This window comes from Anser anser (assembly GCF_964211835.1).
Source record: "Anser anser genome assembly, chromosome: Z".
NCBI classification, from domain to species: domain Eukaryota; kingdom Metazoa; phylum Chordata; class Aves; order Anseriformes; family Anatidae; genus Anser; species Anser anser.
In genome coordinates, this window is record NC_139723.1 from 19,982,083 (window position 1) to 20,003,848 (window position 21,766).

At 41.6% G+C, this 21,766-nt stretch overlaps 1 long non-coding RNA gene across 1 annotated transcript in view; it reads left to right on the forward strand.

Moving 5' to 3' along the window:
* LOC310889813 overlaps positions 1 to 21,766 on the forward strand; it is a 73,413-nt gene that overhangs the window by 48,104 nt on the left and 3,543 nt on the right. Inside the window, exon 5 of the long non-coding RNA XR_014576811.1 lies at positions 11,268 to 11,372. This is a non-coding gene — a long non-coding RNA (uncharacterized lncRNA). The remainder of the gene's footprint in view (positions 1 to 11,267; positions 11,373 to 21,766) is intronic.

The following is a 21,766-nucleotide window of genomic DNA, read 5'->3' on the forward strand; positions in this document are numbered from 1 at the left end:
AAAACCAAAAACATAATATAAATTTAATGAGACAGAGAAATTTGCTTTTATCTCTGGTTATTTTTGCAGAATTTATTACATGTATTATCATATACATGACAGAAATGTGCAAGATTATTATACAGGTTACAGATAAAAAAAATAAATAAATCAATGAATCTCCATTTATAAAGCTTTTTACAAATGTAAATGTCAATCCACCCAGCAGTTTGAATTGTTAGAGTATTTCCTGGCCTGGATTGGTATCTTTCTTTCATTTATTTTATACCACAATAAACATTGTCCTGAAGTTTATTTTTCTTTGAGTCTTTACTCTTATTTAAAATCTCGGCAACTGAAATGACCACGGAAATTTGACAAGTGTTGTCAGGAGATATAAGGCAATTGAAAAGATATCAGAATATTCTTCTTCTGGAATACTGGATGTAATGTTGTCAATTTTGGACTAGAGAGCAGAAATCTTTTATATCCTGACTACCTCAAGATGGAAAGAGCTAATGGGCTAAGTCCACTTCTCAACTAAAAAGTGTCATCATGATTGAAGAAAAAACTTCTGGATCTTCAATGATATTCAAAAATGAGCTTTTAATCCAAGGGCACAATAACCTTCTGATATCATGAATCTATAATCCTTCACATTAGCATCATTTAGATACAAGATGGATATTTCATGCTGAGAAACTAACGGTACCATCATGAACATGCATCTGATCTGCAATCACTGAAATTCTGGTTTAGTTACAAGTCCTTATAAAGTCTAAACAATTACTTCAATATTTCAAGTACAAATGTAAATTTGGTTTACAGAGAGAAAGGGTAGGTCTGGCACTCTTCCAGTGCAGTTTTAGATGTATAGAGGGTAATGGATGTTGCTTGCTTTTCTTGTTCGTGTAAAGTTAGGTTAATTCATGCCATAATAAAAACAGATATTAGCACAATGATTTGAAATTAATATATTAATTGTGATAATTTATGCAGGAAGAGAAGAGTAGCATAAACTTCCAGTTTATCATACATCCTGTTTGCTTGTTGGATGCTGCTAAGCTTGAAATTCAGAAAGGAACAGCACATGGGAGCAGTGTGTGTTTGGTTTTTCAAAAATGTTGTGAAGCAGTTAATTAACTTGGTTATCTGATCAGTTTCAAAGCCACTGAACTCACCATAATGCTGCACAGTAATTACTAAGGCTAGTATGAATGCTTATATGAAGAATAATATAAGAGTGTGATACAGTGTACTTATAGAACTCCAAAATTTGGCCCAGGCTACCCACCAGGAGTCTTACAGACACACAGCAGAAGCTGAGAAGTCATCCCCAGGCTAGTTCTTTAACACTTAATATTCTGATACCCGAATAAATATGCTTTTGTTTGTCTTCAGTTAGAGTTGATTTTCTTTTACTAGTCATCTTCCCGGAGAGACAGCTTTTTGTTTTATAAGCATTTGAAGGCAGGCATCATTTTGTTTGCCCTGGTTTGATTTTATATGAGTTTGGCTCGTGTTTCAGTAATCTTGTTATCTGGAGCTGCACGGCATTTGAGAAGATCAATTATCTTTCCCTCCTGGCTGATATAATCAATATGGAATAGGTTATTCAAGACCATTCAGTTCTTTTTAACACCTATTTGAATATAACAGGCTCCCTTAGGAACTCAGAACTATTGAAAATCTTGTCCTGTAAGTGAGCTGCAGCTTGGCACTTACCCTATTCCTCTCCAGGTTAGTTTTACAGCACCTGACTCTGCCAATTTTATTTATCCCATGTGAGTAACTCCATTTATATTCTGACTTGTCACATTGATTTAGAAATAATACATGGCAGAGACATTGACACTGTCTTGTACAGTAACCTGAGAGCCAAAAACTATGATTTTTCTATGAGTAGCTCTACTATTATAAACAGGAGACAGTAAATAAGATACAAAGATGAGAGCTCATGTTTTTCATGAGAATAAGGCATGAATCCAGCAGGATCTGGTGTTGGTGCGTTTCCAATTGTTCCTTTTGTTTTCATAAACTCTTCCAATCTGGGCAAGTACATCAGACCTAACACTGAAATGACCCAAGAAAAGGTATCTGAGATGAAAACGAGAAAAATGGTCACTTTGCTGAGGACTTGTTGTTATAGTACGCAAAATGCCCCTACAAATATTTAGTTAGATCCATGTGCATTTGTATGTTGAAGTCATGGTAGTGTTTGGTTTCCTACTGTTGATTGAGTCCATGTGGCCACACTCTGTTATAAAACAGCTTCTTATGAAGGTTTGTAACAAGTAATTTTATGTTTTATACAAATGTAGAGGAAGATACACTTCCTCTGATTTCATGGTCACCCTCTGAATGCAGAAATATACTGATTACAGGTAGATTAAAAAAGCTATTTTGATATACTGATAACAGGTAGATTTAAAAAGCTATTTTGTCAGTTTTAATGGGGGGTTTATGTCAACACTCAGCACCTCTGAGCATTCCCCATATCTCTACCTCAGTCTCTAGGTGCCTACAAAACTTTAAAAATCTGGCAGGATTTATGTTCTTATTCAGCAGCAGAACCTACCATAACTGTTCTAAAGTGTTTTGTGTCTGTGTTTTGTGTTGTTATGATTTCTTTGCCAAAAGACTTTTTTTTTTTTTGTCTTTTTTTTTTTTAAACTCATGAGCCTTCTCACCCATGCCAAGAGGAAATTTTCACTTTGTGTTTGTGGCTTTATGAGTGTGGCTTTGTGTTTGTGGTTATATTTACTATAAACAGCTCAGTTCATCATTAATTGATTGACCAGCTGTTATCTCTGCCAATGTTTGAGTTTATGTGCATTTTTTTTTAATTTTTATCAGTTATTTTATTGTTTTCAGTTTCTCCTTTAAAAGTCCAATTTTTGCTATGCTATGACGATTTCATGGACATTTCTGTTGATGTCAGTGGTGGACTAAAAAGCTTCTAATTCATGCCTTCTCCAACAAATCCTCACTTAATTTTTTTTTTTTTGGCACGTGTTTGTTTTATTTTATTTATTTATTTATTTTTATTATTTTTATTCATTTATTTTTATTTTGTTTTTTCCCCCAAAATCTGTCACCTTCCTGTTTCAGTCTGGTGACTTTTTTCACTTCACTTTTTCACCCTGTTTTTGTACTTTACCAACTTACTTCTAGGAGAAAATGAAAGCAGTTTGACCCATCAGTAAAATTTCATCACTGGTCCTAGTTTTCAGACTGATGTTTTTTTAAGACTTAATTCACTTTTTTTTCAGTGAATGTATTTGCTCGTGTGTCAGCCTCAAGCTCTCTTTTCACACATTTCTTTTTTGTGGTTTGGTAAGGTCTTGTTTCAGTTCAGCTAACATTTCAGATCACAAACCAAGTTGCTGGTCTTCAAAGGTGTTTCATAAAATACAGGTATTTATTTTATTTAGGACTATTAGTACAGATGCTAAAGTAAGTTCAATGTCTAAATCTTTGCAAACTCAGTTTCAAAGGAAGAAAAGACCCCCAATGTGATTACTTTATTTTTAGTAGTTTATCAGACAACAGTCAGAAGTTTGGGTGGCCTTTTTAGACAAGCTGTAGAAAAGGAATAGAAGTGGGTTCTGACCAAAAATGCCAGCATAGACAATGTAGGGTCTGTAAGGAAGGCCACATAATCTGTACAGTGAAGAGTGAGAAATACCTGTCTCATACACAGTGCATCTTGGAAAATCCTTACAAATGTCCATGAAAAACTTCACTGCTATTTCCAGCCTTTGGATATTCAGTAATCAGTATTGCTTCAACTTCTGCTAATAGAACAATCTCATACATAGTGGTGCCTTCTTGGGAAAGGTCAGCTAACTGACACAGAAGAAGGGAAGAAGCAATAAAGCTTTTGGCTTTTTCCTAAATTGCTGGTGCTTAGTGTTTACAAGAATAATGGAAAACTGTCTGAAAAAAAAAAAAAAAAGTACATTAATTATATTCCGTAAGAGTTACCTTTAATCTCAGATAAATGGCATGCTGATGTGTCATGATTTTGATATTATTCCAGCACTGAACTTGTGCTCTTTTACACTCAGCTGCTGCCCCACTCAAGCTGTGTACTCCTTGGTGCTCTCCAGCTGCTGAGTTTGGGAATGACAAACTGTCAGCTGGAGCTTTGTTGATCTGGGAAATATAGTGCAGTTTGACAAAGCAAGCTGTCACTTCCTTTGAACCTCAGTAATTCTGCGGGTTTGGACTGCTATGTATTGTAGGTTCAGGTTGATCTGAACCTTTTTTTGGCAATGTTCTTAGGTCTAATTCTCTTGGGGCTTATTTTGCAGATTTGTGATATCTACTTCTACAATAAAGCTTAGTTTCTTTTTCTTTTTTTCTTTTTGTTCTACAGATCTTTAAAGCATTCAACAAAAAGAATCAGTGTCATAATTCCCATTAAACAGAACAGTCAGAGTGCTGGTAATAACCATAACATAACATACCATAACATAAAACAATCTTGTTTGGTTGTGGTGATTTTCTATGTTATTGAATATACAAAGACCTAAACTTTTAATTAGAGTGCTATTTTTTTTGAGCTACACTCAATAGACCAGCTTTCAACTTCTAGAGATATGCCTTGTACTCATAACTGTTTGTTACCCACATCCATAAATTTTATGTTTGTCTTTTCTATTTATTCCTGGTTAATAACATTTATACTAAAAATATTCAGTTTATAAATAAAACAATATTCTTGCCAGCAACGTGCCCTAAACTCTGAAAGTATGTGATTCAAATGTATGCATTTTCTGCCAGACCAGGGATATGGAAAAAATCTTGGGAGCAAAATCATGCTTCCTTCCCACTCTAGTACATGGCATTGTAGGGTAAAGCTATGGGGCCCCAGCCTCACATTCATCACTCAAAATTTCAGTCTACACAGGGGACATAGGAGTGGGACGGCAAAAATAACTCCTCTTAATGCTGTGGCCTGTTTTTAAATCCATGCCTCATCTTATGCCCTGTCTCATTGAAAAAATCAGATGTGTGCACATAGAGAGGACAGATAGTCTTGTCACATCAAAATTAAAGATTATTTTGTTAGGCAATTAAGAAACTCATCTGGGTTCCAGGTGTAATTTTTGTCCTTTTGTAAAATTTGGCTGTCAGCTATGTATTTTACCAATCCAAATAACATAGAATGACACAATGCTGGTATCAACACATATTTATTCCATGATTTTTCTGAAACACAAGTATATTTTACTGAATGATTTACAATGTAAGACCATTAAATTTGCCAGAGTATGCCAAGATAGACATAGCAGCTTGATTTTTAAATTAAAGTTTCAGACGTAAATGTAGATTAGGTCTGCCCTTCTCAATGTTTCCTTAGCCTGTAGTTTATTTTTTGTTCATACAGCTAAATCCTATCTTAAGACTGTTTCCTGAAATAACTGGCTTTGTAAAATATTATAGTTTTATGAGATACTATTGTGCAACTTTGTATGACTTTGTATAGTGTGTATGAAATGTTGAAACGTGACAATACGACATCTTAATCTAACATTTCTCAGTATGATTTCCACACATTTTGTTTACTTTTATCAGGAAAATATGTATCAACCTGTTAATTGTTTTTTGATAATACATATTTTATAAATACATTGCCTGGAATCTGATATTAAAAGACTAATTGTTTATATCTCTTTCTTTATTAAGGAAGTTTTATTTATTTATACCTCTTTCTATATTAAGGAAAATTAATCCTGCTATGATAAGTAAGTTACATTTTTTAGCCTCCTGAATTCAATACAAAATTATATCTTGGATGACAAACATAAATGCCAGGAGAAAATAAAGCTCTGCAATTCTAAGAAGATCTTGCATTAAAATGATTAAAATTAGAGTCTCCATGTCCTATTTTATTTATTTTATTTTATTTGGCCAGATGTATTACATCTGGGGACATACATTTTTATGCCCCTAATTCTTTTACTTTTTAGAGAAATGCCCATATACCAGATTGAAATTTGTATGTAATGAACATATGGGACATTGTGCAGAAAAAAACATTCACTTCTGCTTAATTTACTCTCATCTGCTCATGGTGAAATGTTCAGAAGGCTTTATATCCAATTAACTCACTTTCATGATTTTTTACTCAGGGTGCAGAAAGCCCTGTTTTATTCTTCAAAGTAGAATAGAATAGAATAGAATAGAATAGAATAGAATAGAATAGAATAGAATAGAATAGAATAGAATAGAATAGAATAGAATAGAATAGAATAGAATAGAATAGAATAGAATAGAATAGAACAGCTCAGATGGGAGGGACATTCAAAGGTTGTCTAGTCCAACTGCCTGACCACTTCAGGCATATTATTAAACATATTATCCAAATGCCTCTTGAGCACAGATGGGCACAGGATATCAACCACCTCACTAGGAAGCCTGTTGCATCAACCACCTCACTAGGAAGCCTGTTGCAGTGTTCAACCACCTTCACAGTAAAGACATTTTTCCGAAGGTGAAGCTTTGTGCACTTCTATTATATCCTGTCATCGCGTACTAGTGAGAAGAGACTGCCACCTCCCTCTTTGCTTCCTCCTCCTCAGGAAGCTCTGGAGAGCAATGAGGTCACTTCTTGGTCTCCTTTTCTCCAGCCTAGATAAACCAATTGTCTTCAGCCCAGCCTCTCCTCATATCGTTCATTTTCCTCATAGCATCCATGCAGATACTTTGTGTTATAAAAACACTAGTTGCATTCCATGGGATATAGTGAACCAGCTGACAATTAAGAGGCGGAGCGCTCACACCCGCCCATAGGGACAACTCCTCCAATGGCACTCTCCCGTCAGCTGGGCTGCGATGGTCTCCACCAGGCACGGTGCTTTCTCTAGGAAGTCAGTACACACCCAGACCGACTGCCCGCCCAGACGTGCGGCAGTTCAGGTCTCCGGATGCAGGGAGTGTCTGAGCCTCTTGCTGCCATCGGCGGGGGGCAGAGAGACTGCTTGCGTGAGGTGCGAGCAGGTGGACGACCTGGTCCGCATGGTGGCGGAGCTCCAGGAGGAGGTGCAGAGGTTGAGGGATATCAGGGAGTGCGAGCGGGAGATAGACTGGTGGAGCGACTCCCTGCAGGACCGGAGGGAGAGGGACCAGGGTGAGACGCTCCAAAGGGGGGTGGACCCCCTGCCCTGTCGCCATCGGGCAGAGGGAGGGGACCTACGAGTTGAGGAGGAATGGAGACAGGTCCCTGCTCGACCTCGCAGGAGATGCCCTCCCCTTCCGGTGCCGCCTTCCCAGGTGCCCTTGAACAATAGGTTTGAGGCCCTGGAGCTTGAGAGACCGGCGGGTGAGGATGAGGTAGGAAGCCTACCCAGGAGGATGCCTGAGGTGAGGAAGTTGACTCCACGCCTCAGGACTGCCTCCACCAAGAAGGAAAGAAGGGTGATTGTTGTGGGCGACTCCCTCCTCAGGGGAACGGAGGGCCCTATTTGTCGGCCTGCCCCCACACATAGGGAAGTCTGCTGCCTCCCTGGGGCCAGGGTCAGAGACATTACCAGGAAGCTTCCAAACCTGGTTCGCCCCTCTGACTATTACCCGCTTTTGACAGTCCAGGCTGGCAGTGACGATGTTGAAAAGAGAAGCCTCAAGGCTATCAAACAGGACTATAGGGGGCTGGGACGATTGGTGGAGGGAGCGGGAGTGCAGGTGGTGTTTTCGTCCATCCCTACGGGGGAAGGGAGAGGCACGGAGAGGACATGGAAAGCTCACGTGGTTAATAGGTGGCTCAGAGGCTGGTGCCAGCACAAAAATTTTGGGTTTTTTCACCATGGGGAGCTTTACTCGGCACCCGGCCTGATGGCCCCAGACGGGTCCCTATCTCCAAGGGGAAAACGGTTCCTAGGCCAGGAGCTGGCGGGGCTCATAGAGAGCGCTTTAAACTAGGAAAGAAGGGGGACGGGGCTCAAACAAGGCTTGTTGGAGCTGTGCCGGGGGAAACAATGGCTAGGCCGGGGAAGAAGGCGATGGCCCAGCTGAAGTGCATCTACACTAATGCACGCAGCATGGGTAACAAACAGGAGGAGCTGGAAGCCATTGTGCAGCAGGCAGGCTACGACTTGGTTGCCATCACGGAGACGTGGTGGGACCGCTCCCACGACTGGAGTGCTGCAATGCCTGGCTATCGGCTCTTCAGGAGGGACAGGCAGCACAGAGGGGGTGGTGGCGTGGCTCTCTACATTAGAGAATCTTTTGATGTTGATGTTGTGGAACTCCAGGCTGGGAATGATAAGGTTGAATCCCTGTGGGTTAGGATCCGCGGGAAGGCCGGCAAGGCTAACTTCCTGGTCGGGGTCTGTTATAGACTGCCGAACCAGGATGAGGAGACGGATGAGGAGTTTTATAGGCAACTGACAGAAGTTGCAAAATCGTCGGCGCTTGTCCTCGTGGGGGACTTCAACTTCCCGGACATATCCTGGAAACACAACACGGCACAGAGAAAGCAGTCTAGGAGGTTTCTGGAGAGCGTGGGAGATAGCTTCCTGACGCAGCTGGTCAGCGAACCTACCAGGGGTGGTGCCCCGCTAGACCTTCTCTTCACAAACAGAGAAGGACTGGTGGGAGATGTGGTGGTCGGAAACTGTCTTGGGCAGAGTGACCACGAAATGGTAGAGTTCTCTATTCTTGGCGAGGCCAGGAAGGGGACCAGTAAAACTGCTGTATTGGACTTCCGGAGGGCTGACTTTGAGCTGCTCAGGACGCTGGTTGGCCGAGTCCCTTGGGAGGCGGTTCTGAAGGGCAGAGGAGTCCAGGAAGGCTGGGCGCTCCTCAAAAAGGAAATCGTGATGGCACAGGAGCGGTCCGTCCCCACGTGTCCAAAGACGAGCCGGCGTGGAAGAAGACCGGCCTGGCTCAACAGAGAGTTGCGGCTTGTGCTTAGCAGAAAAAAGAGGGTTTATAATCTTTGGAAAAAAGGGCGGGCCACTGAGGAGGACTACAAGGATGTAGCGAGGCTGTGCAGGGAGAAAATTAGAAAGGCCAAAGCTCATCTGGAGCTCAACCTGGCTACTGCCGTTAAAGACAACAAAAAATCCTTTTACAAATATATCAACGCGAAACGGAGGACTAAGGAGAATCTCCATCCTTTACTGGATGCGAAGGGAAACCTAGTTACTAAGGATGAGGAAAAGGCTGAGGTACTTAATGCCGCCTTTGCCTCAGTCTTTAGCGGCAATACCGGTTGTTCTCTGGATACCCAGTGCCTTGAGCTGGTGGAAGGGGACGGGGAGCAGGACGTGGCCTTCGCTATCCATGAGGAAATGGTTGGCGACCTGCTACGGAGCTTGGATGTGCGCAAGTCGATGGGGCCGGATGGGATGCACCCGAGGGTACTGAAAGAACTGGCGGAGGAGCTGGCCGAGCCGCTTACCATCATTTATCGGAAGTCCTGGCTATCGGGGGAGGTCCCAGTTGACTGGCGGCTAGCCAATGTGACGCCCATCTATAAGAAGGGCCGCAGGGCAGACCCGGGGAACTATAGGCCTGTCAGTTTGACCTCAGTGCCAGGAAAGCTCATGGAGCAGATTATCTTGAGGGTCATCACGCGGCACTTGCAGGGCAAGCAGGCGATCAGGCCCAGTCAGCATGGGTTTATGAAAGGCAGGTCCTGCTGGACGAACCTGATCTCCTTCTATGACCAAGTGACGCGCTTGGTGGATGAGGGAAAGGCTGTGGATGTGGTTTACCTTGACCTCAGTAAGGCTTTTGACACAGTTCCCCACAACATTCTCCTCAAGAAACTGGCTGCTCGGGGCTTGGACTGGCGTACGCTTCGCTGGGTTAGAAACTGGCTGGATAGCCGGGCTCAGAGAGTTGTGGTGAATGGAGTCAAATCTGGTTGGAGGCCGGTCACTAGTGGTGTCCCCCAGGGCTCGGTACTGGGGCCGGTCCTCTTTAATATCTTTATCGATGATCTGGATGAGGGTGTCTAGTGCACCCTCAGTAAGTTTGCAGATGACACCAAGCTAAGTGCGTGTGTCGATCTGCTCGAGGGCAGGAAGGCTCTGCAGGAGGATCTGGATAGGCTGGAGCGATGGGCTGAGGTCAACTGTATGAAGTTCAACAAGGCCAAGTGCCAGGTCCTGCAGCTGGGGCGCAACAACCCCAAGCAGAGCTACAGGCTGGGAGATGAGTGGCTGGAAAGCTGCCTGGCCGAGAGGGACCTGGGAGTATTGGTTGATAGTCGGCTGAATATGAGCCAGCAGTGTGCCCAGGTGGCCAAGAAGGCCAACAGCATCCTGGCCTGCATAAGAAGCAGTGTGGCCAGCAGGTCTAGGGAAGTGATTGTGCCCCTGTACTCGGCTCTGGTGAGGCCGCACCTTGAGTACTGTGTTCAGTTTTGGGCCCCTCGCTACAGGAAGGACATGGACGTGCTCGAGCGAGTCCAGAGAAGGGCGACCAAGCTGGTGAGGGGTCTGGAGAACAAGTCTTACGAGGAGCGGCTGAGGGAGCTGGGCTTGTTCAGCCTGGAGAAGAGGAGGCTCAGGGGCGACCTTATCGCTCTCTACAGTTACCTTAAAGGAGGCTGTAAAGAGGTGGGGGTTGGTCTGTTCTCCTATGTGCCTGGTGACAGGACGAGGGGGAATGGGCGAAAGTTGGACAGGGGAGTTTTAGGTTGGATGTTAGGAAGTACTTCTTTACCGAAAGGGTTATTAAGCATTGGAATGGGCTGCCCAGGGAGGTGGTGGAGTCACCATCCCTGGAGGTCTTTAAAAGACGTTTAGATGTAGAGCTTAGCGATATGGTTTAGTGGAGTACTTAGTGTTAGGTCGGAGGTTGGACTCGATGATCTTGAGGTCTCTTCCAACCTAGAAATCTGTGATACTGTGTGATAAGAGAAGGCCGTGTAAAAAGTAAAATTTTCTTTGCAGAACCCTTAAATTAGGGACAAGGATAGGCACTGACAGGGATAACTTATTTATGTGTAACTACAGTGGGAGTGCAACTTCAGAGAACACTTATGTACATACGTGTGCAAGATAAAATCCTGATGTTGGGGCTCAGATACTCAGTCTAGATGAAATATAGATGTTTTTCTCCTTTCTTGTATATTTTTGCTTCTCATTAGAGCATCCAAAACTTTATTATATTACTGAAAACAAAATAAAAATTATTTGATTATGGATTCAGGATAAAATATTGCTGTATTCACATTTTGCAAGATCTTTGGTATATAAATTACCTCAGAAGAACATATCCTTATCATTCAACAGAACTAATATTGTTTTAGCATGTAATTATTTTTATAGATAATGTTGTACTGGAAAAGAGAAGACTGTGGTGTTAATTCTTCAGAGATGTTCCACATTTAAAAGAAAAGCCCAGAAAATGAAAAAGAAGTTCTTCTAAATCAAGTGAGTTATAGAATGTGTTGAAACTTGTCATCTCAAAAGGATGTGAAAAAGTTTGGTTTTGCTTGGAAACTCTTAATTTTGGGCACTCGTTTAATCTCACTCAAATCAGAATGTTTTAATATTTAATATTTAAAGAAAGTACCTTTTACTGACTATATTTCTCTGCTTTGATTTTAAAAGGGAGAGTCTTCTGATGCTGCAGAAATTATGATTGTAACAACTGGTTTGTTATTTGCAAACAAAATAACTTCATGATCACACCAGTCAAAGTATCTCTATTGTTGGTCAATGCCTATAGTCTTCAGGCACATTTATAACCCATTCTTTGAAATTGTGCATTGTCATTCAGTTTTCAGCAGCAGTACCAGCAGTTTGTACTGCACGTCACAAGATCCACATAAAAATCTACCTTTTTTTTTTTTTTCCCTTTGACCATTTCACTAATTCAAAATCAAGAATAAAAATCTGTTGCAGTAATTTTTCTTCTCAGTTCTGCTACTTTAAATATTTTCAAAGTAAGCTTCACATTAACAAAAATTAAATAAATCTCTTAATTGGATGATGATTTCTTCAGTGATAATTCAGACTAGTGTTAAATTACATTTAGGATTTTATCCTAAGACAATATCTTGTAGAAACAACTTCTGTTTAAAGAGAAGTAAATCTGCAAATGATAAATCAGGGGGTTAAAACAGGTGATCTAACTTTGGCATGTCTTTGAGACTTTAAGGTCATTTAATTATAATTTCTGAAATGCTTCTATTGTGAGGACTGGAATACATTTATCTATTAGGTAGTGTAACCATATGAAAATCTTGACACATTTTTCACAGGAAACAATTACTAAAGTACTGATAAAACTAACGAGAAGATTATATCTATTTAGATCATCCTTACCAGTTGAAATCTGATGTATTCCATTTTACCAAAATTATATGAAAAATAAAGAAAGAAACTTCTTAAAACCGGTTTACACATATGAATCTATACCATTACATCTAAATCTGTGCAGTACCATAGTTTTGGCTGAATTGGTTCTGCTTTTAGAAAAATGGAACTGAAAGAATGTTGATGGCAAATTTGAAGAGAGCTAGAAAAACATATGCCTGATTACTCTCTTAGTTGTATCACTCTAACAACACAATTACACCTTTGACTCCAGGATATGTTTGCTGAGGACACCAGTAAGCAGGGAATCTGCTGATAATATTTTAATTTACATACATTACAGCTAAATTAATACACTCATGTTGATTTCATTACATCTCATAGGAACAGTCAAACTCAAGAAACCCTGACTTAGACTTTTAAAAATTCTGATAATCAAAGTTTCAAGTCTATAGAGCTGGCCACTTTTCTAGATGTCTCTGTCATTGTTTCTCAGTTTGAGAAATCTGCTTTTGACATGCCAGCTGTAATGCATTTCAAATATCTTTTCAAGACATAAGGATGAAATCCCCCTCATGCCCATTTTGTCCCCTTTCACCAGTTGCTGGGTTTTCTGAGTCTTCTCTTAGTAAAATTCTCGGTTTCTCTGACACCTTCTCACTTAATTTCTTAGGGAATCTGAAGTCACAGTGCAAGGTTTTCTTTCCAAATCAATTTATTTTGGAGGAAGAACTATAGAGTGGAGCTGTGCAGAATAGCCTCTGAAATCCTATAATTACTTTGAAATACTCTGATATATTTTTTTAACATCACATCTAATGTGACCTGAAGTTTCCCTTACATAAAATTTGTTTATAATGGGAGAATAAATTGAACACGATTTTAACTTTCATTACATTAGCCATAGGAAGGATTCATTCCTCTTAGTATCTTGTAATGTTTCTTGTAATTTACAAAACCTGGTAATCAAAAAATCTATGAAAATGTTTTGCAGTTTCCTTGGTAGGCTTCTATTTCCAATTAAAAGCTACACGCAACTTTTCCTTCATGGTATCCTTTGCAAAGGCCAGAAGTTAAGCAAAGTGATTCATATCACAGTGTTTCTGCAGTTTAAAACAAAAATAAAAACAAACACCCCCCCTCCCCCCAGTCTTTTAAAGGGTGTCGTTATGTGTTCATTTGATTAAGCAGATGGTGTATGGACTCCTATTAACCCCCTACCCTGCTAACTCTCTCCATGCACACAATTTCCTTATCTGTAGAAAAGAATTGTGTGGGATGGAAGCAAGTCATTTAATTTGACGAGGCCCTTTTATACTGTGTGAGTTTCATTAAGCATATAAGCAGTGATATCAAAAAGGTGGTCAGATTTCAGAATTTTATAGTTCTTGGAAATTTTCCTTCTGTTTTGTATCATGCTCCTATCATCCTTTTGTAAAGAAAAAAAGCACCCTTTAAATCTCATGTGATGGAAGTCTAGTGAACAGCCATAGAAAATACTTGCATTAAATACGAATACTCTATTTTCTGAACCTTCATTTCCATACCAGGGGTCATTATTTTATCTTATATTACAGTATTTTTATTTTCTTAAGTACGATGGTTGTCAGTAAGATTTCAGTTTGGCTCTTTAATGTGGAAATCTTTTCATCACATCTATCTCTGTGATTTCTGCTGAAGGAAAATCATAAGTTTTGTAAGAACAGTTGTGGATTCTCTTACAAAAACTCTCCTCACTCTACCTGTTTATTTTAATGCAGACTGATAAATAGGCACGAGGGCTGACATTGAAAAGTAGCTCTTACATTTTTTTAGTTTACACAAATTCTCTTCCTCAAGAGGAAATTTCAGTTGCTTTTATTACGAAGGGTCACATTTCTGAAAGAAAAAGGGGCATCTTCTATACAGCTAGTAGGGTGCTCATTGCTCAGACAACACATTCCCAAGTATTCCTCCTCAGTTCCTTTCTGTTTCTGGTATGACAGTGATTTGTATTGAGGCCTTTCAAAATATGTTAACCATCTGTTGATATAAATGTGCTAATGCAATACTTTATTATTACTATTTGGTGCTGTTCCAACATTTGAGAAAGACAGTCAGACAAACATCGAGGCTGAGATAGCAAATTACAATGACTAAGCCCAGGAATAAGAAAAATTACTGGGGAGGTAGGAATGCCATTTGCTATATGAACAAGAGGGCAGTTTACTAGAGAAAGTATGCTACTTCAGAGCAGGTTCAAAATTCTGTTATAGAGCTGTGTTTGAAATAGACCAGTCTTAGTGATGTTCTCTAATTCTCAAGCTGTTGGATGAAACCAGAAAAGCCAAACCAAATCATGAACAACTTCTCCCTGCAAATTTCTGTGACCTTATTATGGACTTTTTCAATTATTCTTGGGCATGTTGTGAATTTCACTAGTGATGTTTTTCTTAGTTACAAATAAATATATTTTTCACTTTGTCTTTCATGTTTATGGAGACATCATTTCATGGATCAGAATTACTGTTGCACACAATCAGTTACGAACGCAAGCATTTTTTGAAATACACGAAGTTAAGATTTGTATCTTTCTGTGAAGATCTTTATGCATAGATAATAAGGAACATACATATTCATAGAATCATAGAATATCCCGAGTTGGAAGGGACCCATAAGGATCATCAAGTCCAACTCCTGGCACTGCACAGGTCTGCCCAAAAGTTTAGACCATGTGACTAATTGCACAGTCCAATCTCTTCTTAAATTCAGACAGGCTTGGTGCAGTGACTACTTCCCTGGGGAGCCTGTTCCAGTGTGCAACCACCCTTTCGGTGAAGAACCTCTTCCTTGTGTCCAGCCTAAACTTCCCCTGCCTCAGCTTCACACCATTCCCACGGGTCCTGCCACTAGTGATAACAGAGAATAGGTCACCTGCCTCTCCACTCCCCCTCGTGAGGAAGTTGTAGACTGCGATGAGGTCCCCCCCTCAGCCTCCTCTTCTCCAGGCCGAACAGGCCAAGTGACCTCAGTCGCTCCTCATACGTCTTCCCCTCTAGGACCTTCACCATCTTCGTCGCCCTCCTCTGGACACTCTCCAATAGTTTAATGTCCTTTTTGTACTGTGGTGCCCAGAACTGCACACAGTACTCGAGGTGAGGCCACACCAGCACAGAGTAGAGCAGGACAATCACTTCCCTCGACCGACTAGCAATGTCGTGCTTGATGCATCCCAGGATGTGGTTGGCCTTCCTGGCTGCCAGGGCACACTGCTGGCTCATATTCAACTTGCTGTCAACCACAACCCCCAGATCCCTCTCTGCGGGGCTGCTCTCCAGCGTCTGCCCAGTTGCCCAGTCTGTACGTATAGCCAGGGTTGCCCCGTCCCAGGTGCAGGACCTGGCACTTGCTTTTGTTAAACTTCATGTGGTTGGTGATCGCCCAGCTCTGCAATCTGTCCAGATTGCCCAGCTCTGCAATCTGTCCAGATCTCTCTGCAAGACCTTTCCACCCTCATCCGAGTCCACAACTCCTCCAAGTTTAGTGTCGGCAAATTTGCTCAGAACACCTTCTAGTCCTACATCCAAATCATTTATAAAAACATTGAAGAGGACTGGCCCTAAAATGGAGCCTTGGGGGACCCCACTAGTGACCATCCACCAGCCAGATGTGGCCCCATTTACCATAACCCTTTGAGCCCTGCCCGTCAGCCAATTGCTCACCCACCGTATGATGTTTTTGTTTAGCTGTATGCTGGACATTTTGTCCAGTAGGATCCTATGGGAAACCGTGTCAAAAGCTTTGCTGAAGTCCAAAAAGATCACATTAGCTGGTTTCCCTTGATCGACTAGATGGGTGATCTTACCATAAAAGGAAATCAAATTTGTTAGGCAGGACCTACCCCTCATGAACCCATGTTGGCTGGGACCAATGACTGCATTGCCCCTCAGGTGCGCTTCAATAACTTCAAGGATCATCCTTTCCATAATTTTACCAAGCACTGACGTGAGACTGACAGGCCTGTAATTGCTAGGGTCTTCTTTCTTAAACTTCTTGAAAATTGGCACAACATTTACCAGCTTCCAGTCCACTGGGACCTCACCAGATTCCCAAGATCATTGAAAAATAATTGAGAGAGGTCCCGCGATGATGTCTGCCAGCTCTTTAAGCACCGTGGGATGAATCCCATCTGGACCCATGGACTTGTATGGATCCAGGTGGAGCAGCAAATCCCACACACGTTCAGGGTCGGTTGGGAGTTTGTCCTTCCCACCGTCATGGTCCTCCAGCTCAGGGTACCCTGGGTCCCGAAGCCCATCATCAGCATTGAAGACAGAGGCGAAGAAGGCATTAAACGTCTCTGCTTTGCCTATGTCATTGTCTGTGAGGAGACCCTCCCCATCTAGTAGCGGACCTATGTTTTCTTTGGTTCTCCTTTTTCTGTTCACATATCTAAACAAACCTTTTTTATTGTCTCCCACAGACATGGCCAGCTTCAACTCTAGTTGGGCTTTGGCCACACGAATTTTCTCCCTTCAAACACAAACAGCATCCCTACAGTCCTTCATCATTGACTGACCCTCCTTCCAGCAGCCGTACACTTTCTTTTTTTGCCTTAGCTCCAGTAGAAGATCCCTGGTCAGCCAGGCTGGCCTTCTGCCCCACTTGCCTGACTTCCGATATTTTGGAATCGCCTGATCTTGAGCTTTTAGGAGGCAGTGCTTAAAGATGGATCAGCACTGATGGACACCAATGCCTTTAAAAGCAGTTTCCCAGGGGACCTTGCTGACTAATTCCCTGAGCAGCCTGAAGTCTGCTTTCCCCACATCCAGGGCTGAAGTTTTGGTGGCTGTTTTCCTTCTGTCACCATAAATTCTAAACTCAACCACTTCATGGTCACTATGACTGAGACGGCTGCCAATTGCCACATCTCCCACAAGACCCTCTCTGTTCTCCAGCAACAGATCTAGCAGGGCGCCTTTCCTAGTTGGCTCACTTAGCACCTGCACCAAGAAGTTATCATCTAGGTGCTTTATGAACCTTCTGGACTTGCTCGTGTCAGCCGTGTGGTGATCCCAGTTGACGTCTGGCAAGTTAAAATCCCCCATTAGTACGAGAGGAGTTGATCTTGAGGCATCTCTTAGTTCTGCAAAGAATAATTCATCAGCATTGTCGTCCTGGCCAGGTGGTCTGTAATAGACTCCCACAACAACATCCCCTTTATTTGTTCGTCCCTTAATCCTTATCCAGAGGCTCTCAACTTTGCCATCGCCAACTTGAAGTTCCACACAGTCCAGCCCATTCTTCACATACATCGCCACCCCACTACCTCGCCTACCCTGCCTGTCCCTCCTGAAGAGCCTGTAACCATCTATTGCAACACACCAGCCACAGGACTCATCCCACCAGGTTTCGCTTATGCCTATGATGTCGTAGCTGTGGGATTGGGCCAAGACTTCCAGCTCATCCATTTTATTCCTCATACTGTGTGCGTTTGTGTAGAAGCACTTCAGATGTACCTCCCTACATGCAGCACCTTGTGTATCTGACCGAAGGGCCTCACTAGGACACAGTCCCTCTGATTCTAGCACACCATCCCTTAGCTTGTCACCGGCGTGCCTGGTTCTATCCCCTTCCCCCTTCGACTCTAGTTTAAAGCCCTATCTATCAGCCCAGACAACTCCTGAGCAAAAATCCTCACCCCTCTCTGAGAGAGGCACATCCCATCTGGTGCCAGCAGGCCCAGGGTCGCGTACACCTTCCCGTGACAGAAAAACCCAAAATTCTGCCGGTTACACCAGTCCCGAAGCCACGTGTTAATGTGACAAGTCTGCTTATCAGCTTCGATCCCTCCTATCGGAAGCACAGAGGCAAACACAACCTGTGCCCCTGATCCTTTAAGTAGTCGCCCCAAAGCCCGAAAGTCCCTTTTGATTGCTCTCAGACTTCTCGTTGCTACCTCGTCATTACCAGCCTGAAAGACCAAGAGCGGGTAGTAGTCGGTGGGCCATACCAGGCACTTGACTTTCCTAGCGAAGTCTCTCACCCGAGCCCCAGGGAGGCAACAGACTTCCCTGTGGGTAGGGTCCAGTCAGCATATTGGGCCCTCTGTCCCTTTCAAAAGGGAGTCCCCACGACAATAACCTTTGATTCTTTTTTGAGAGCTGATGTAGTAAAATTTACGCAAATGTAGCAAAATTTGTGCAAATTTAAATTTGCATATGCTCAGTTTTTCTTAAACTACATGTGTAATCAACAATCTGAATAATATGAGTTCCTGTTTTTATTGAGAATACATGTATATACATACATAAATATATATAAATTCTATACTCATAATCAAGGATTCATAGTGATGGATGATTACTGACAGTCTAAGACATATTTGAATGAGCTTTTGACAGTTTTCCTTTCAAAAACTAGCACTTTTTTGGAATTAAAATTTACTCATCATAGTTTAATTGTCTTAGCACATTGCTAATTGAATGATAAATGTACGAAAGAGGAATGTAATAAAAAAAGGATGAAACAAGAAACTCTCACTAAACTCTCTTGTTTTAAAGAAATATTGCACTAAGATTAACATTCTGGACTGAATGAGTTGAAATTGTCTTCAGAGGGGGAAAAAAAAAAAAGGAAAAGAGTTCTTAACAAGTACAAAATTCTGAATAAAAGCAACGATGCTTGACATTCTTCAAGTGACTTAATTCCATACTATCGAAAAGACAATGGTCCTTAAAGCATCAGGAAGTGCTGTAGAACATCATTTAGGTACAATACTATAGTGAAATTGTGATGGGTGAGAATTAATCTGGAAAGTTAACAGATCCCATTTACACTATCTCACATGAAAATTGCAACAGCTGGAAGTAAGACAGGAAATATCAGTACTGGGTAATTGCTTAAGCTCAAGAGGAATCAAATTAATTACATGTTGGACTTGATGATCCTTGTGGATCCCTACCAACTCGATATATTCAATGACTCTATGAGTCTATAAAAAACATGGGTCAACACATAACAATATGAATGTAATGTATGTATAAAACTGAGATTTGATTGTCTTCTAATTTATCACTTCAGTTGTTCATACTTTCTCTCAACTGCTTGTTCAGAGGAAAAGAAAAAAAGTGTGTGTGGGGGACAGGTGCAAAGGTAGTTGTTCTGAAGGTATATGAAAAGTGATAATGGTCACTTCTAGAGGGCAGTCTAAGTGAGAAGTACTTCCCTAAGGAATGAGTGCTGACGGTAATAGCACGAGCACAGAAGACACATTAGGCTATATCATTACCCCCAAAATAATAGGAGCAGAAACCAGATTCTCTGTTCTGTCCTCTTTTAAATGTACTCAAAGTTTCTCTTCCTTCTGGAAGAAGGGCCGACTATTTCCCTTTTTCTGGCTGCCTGGCAGTTTAACTTCAGAAGGAAATACAATCTTTCAGGATATATCATGGAGCTAGGTTTCTGTGGGTGGAGACCTCTTCAATCTGGGCAGGTCATCTACCTCAGAAGCTTGCATGGTGCAGGGGTGCTGTGAGTGCAATGAGAGAGCACTGTGTGCAGTTTAGGGTGACACAATATAAGGACATAAAACTATTAGGATGTGTTCAAAGGAGGGCAACAAAGATGGTGAAATCACTGGACAGCGTGGCTTATCAGGAGTGGCTACAATCACATGGTTTGTTCAGGCCATAGCAGAGCAGGCTGAGGGGAGGCCTCATGGTGGCCTGCAGCTCCCTCATGAGGGGAGCGGAGGGGCAGGTGCTGAGCTCTGCTCTCTGGGGACAGCGACAGGACCCGAGGGAACGGCATAGAGCTGGGACAGGGGAGGGTCAGGCTGGGTGTTAGGGAAAGGTTCTGCACCCAGAGGGTGGTTGGGCACTGGGACAGGCTCCCCAGGGCAGGGGTCACAGCACAGAGCCTGCTGGTGTTCAGGCAGTGATTGGACAATGCCCTTAGGTGTATTGTTTAACTTTTAGGTGGCCCTGTGTGAAGACATCAGTTGGACTTCGTGATCCTCGTGGGTCCCTTCCCATTCAGCATATTCCATGATTCTATGATTACCATACCATTGTATTAAGCTTGGTGCCTTGCGAACAGCTGAAGAAGCCTAAATTCTCCTGTGTGAAAGACAGCTAAATTCAGTGCCTTGGCTTTTCTCTTAAAATGTGTAATGGGAAGGATGGTACAGGGTATAGAGGAGGAAGGAAGAGACTGACTGAGGGAAGTGCCAAGGCTGAACAGTACAGAGCTGCCTCTGATGCTTTTCAAGGATGTGCACCTGTCACTGTGGGCAGAGAAAACATAAGTGGCTGTATTTGAAAAAAAAAAAAAAACAATAATATCCAGGCTTTTTTCTAGGTATCAAAATTTCCAGTGAGTCTGTGGTTAAGTTAGATTGCCAAATTAAGTGCAGTAGGTGTTAGACAGGGTTCTTTCATGTTCTTGATTTGTGTGTATTGACATGGTAACTTATGAAAAAACTGTGCTGGTAATCTGCCTCATGAGAAATGTTTGCAAAATGGTTGAGCAAATGAACATTTAGTTGCATGATAATTATTAGCCTATAGATCATGAAACTTTCCTGTCTTTGATGAGGTAAATAAACTAGTAAATCTAATCTAGGGTTTCTGTGCCTCGCAATTGCTTGCCAGTTGTAAATGATAATTTGTCTGGCCCCAGGAGAAAAGCTTGCACTCCAGAACTGTGCATGCTTTTTATTCTGTTTAAGATTTGGCTGTCACAAGATTGTGACTTTCTGTGGCTTATTAATGTTATTCATTGACTCATAGATGGTAAAGAGACAAGTGCAAGGGTCCTTACTATGTTATCTTGACCTGATGTTTTCTCCAAGATTCTTAATCTGAGGAGTTCTTAATCAATAATTCAGCCAACAGCTCATTCTGAGAAAAGACTTCAGTTACATTTGATCAGGATATTAGCACATCAGTATTTCCTGTTCTCAGGCAGCTATCTGTAAAACTGTGAAGGGAAATAGGCTGAAAAAAATGAATTTTAAGTGTTCGCATTACATAGAATAATAGAATCATAGAACATCCTGAGTTGTAAAGAATGCACAAAGATCATCAAGTCCAACTGCTGGCTCCACACAGGACCACCCAAATATCAAACCATAATGCATAATTCTCTAATATTGAATAAGTAAAAAATATCTGCAAGGTCTGCCTGCCTATAAAAACCCTTTTACTTCTGTTTGCTGAGAGAACACTTTTTTGGTTTAGACATTGAACTGTGCAGAAATTGTGGAAAAACTGGGAATTGTTTATAAGAAGTGGGAGCTTTTTGGTTTCCTTCTTTGTTATGTTATGAAAAAGGATGGGAAATATTATCTGTAAATTCATGATCATAAGAAGAAGATGAATGTCCCATTGCACAAATTGGGGAATGTGATCTGAGGTTATGTAGGCTTTAAATGTTTTTGTAATATATAAATCACACAAGCTTTAAAATTGCATACATGGGAACAGCTGTTTGCAGCAAATTGTTTGTTCATTACAGTATTTAAT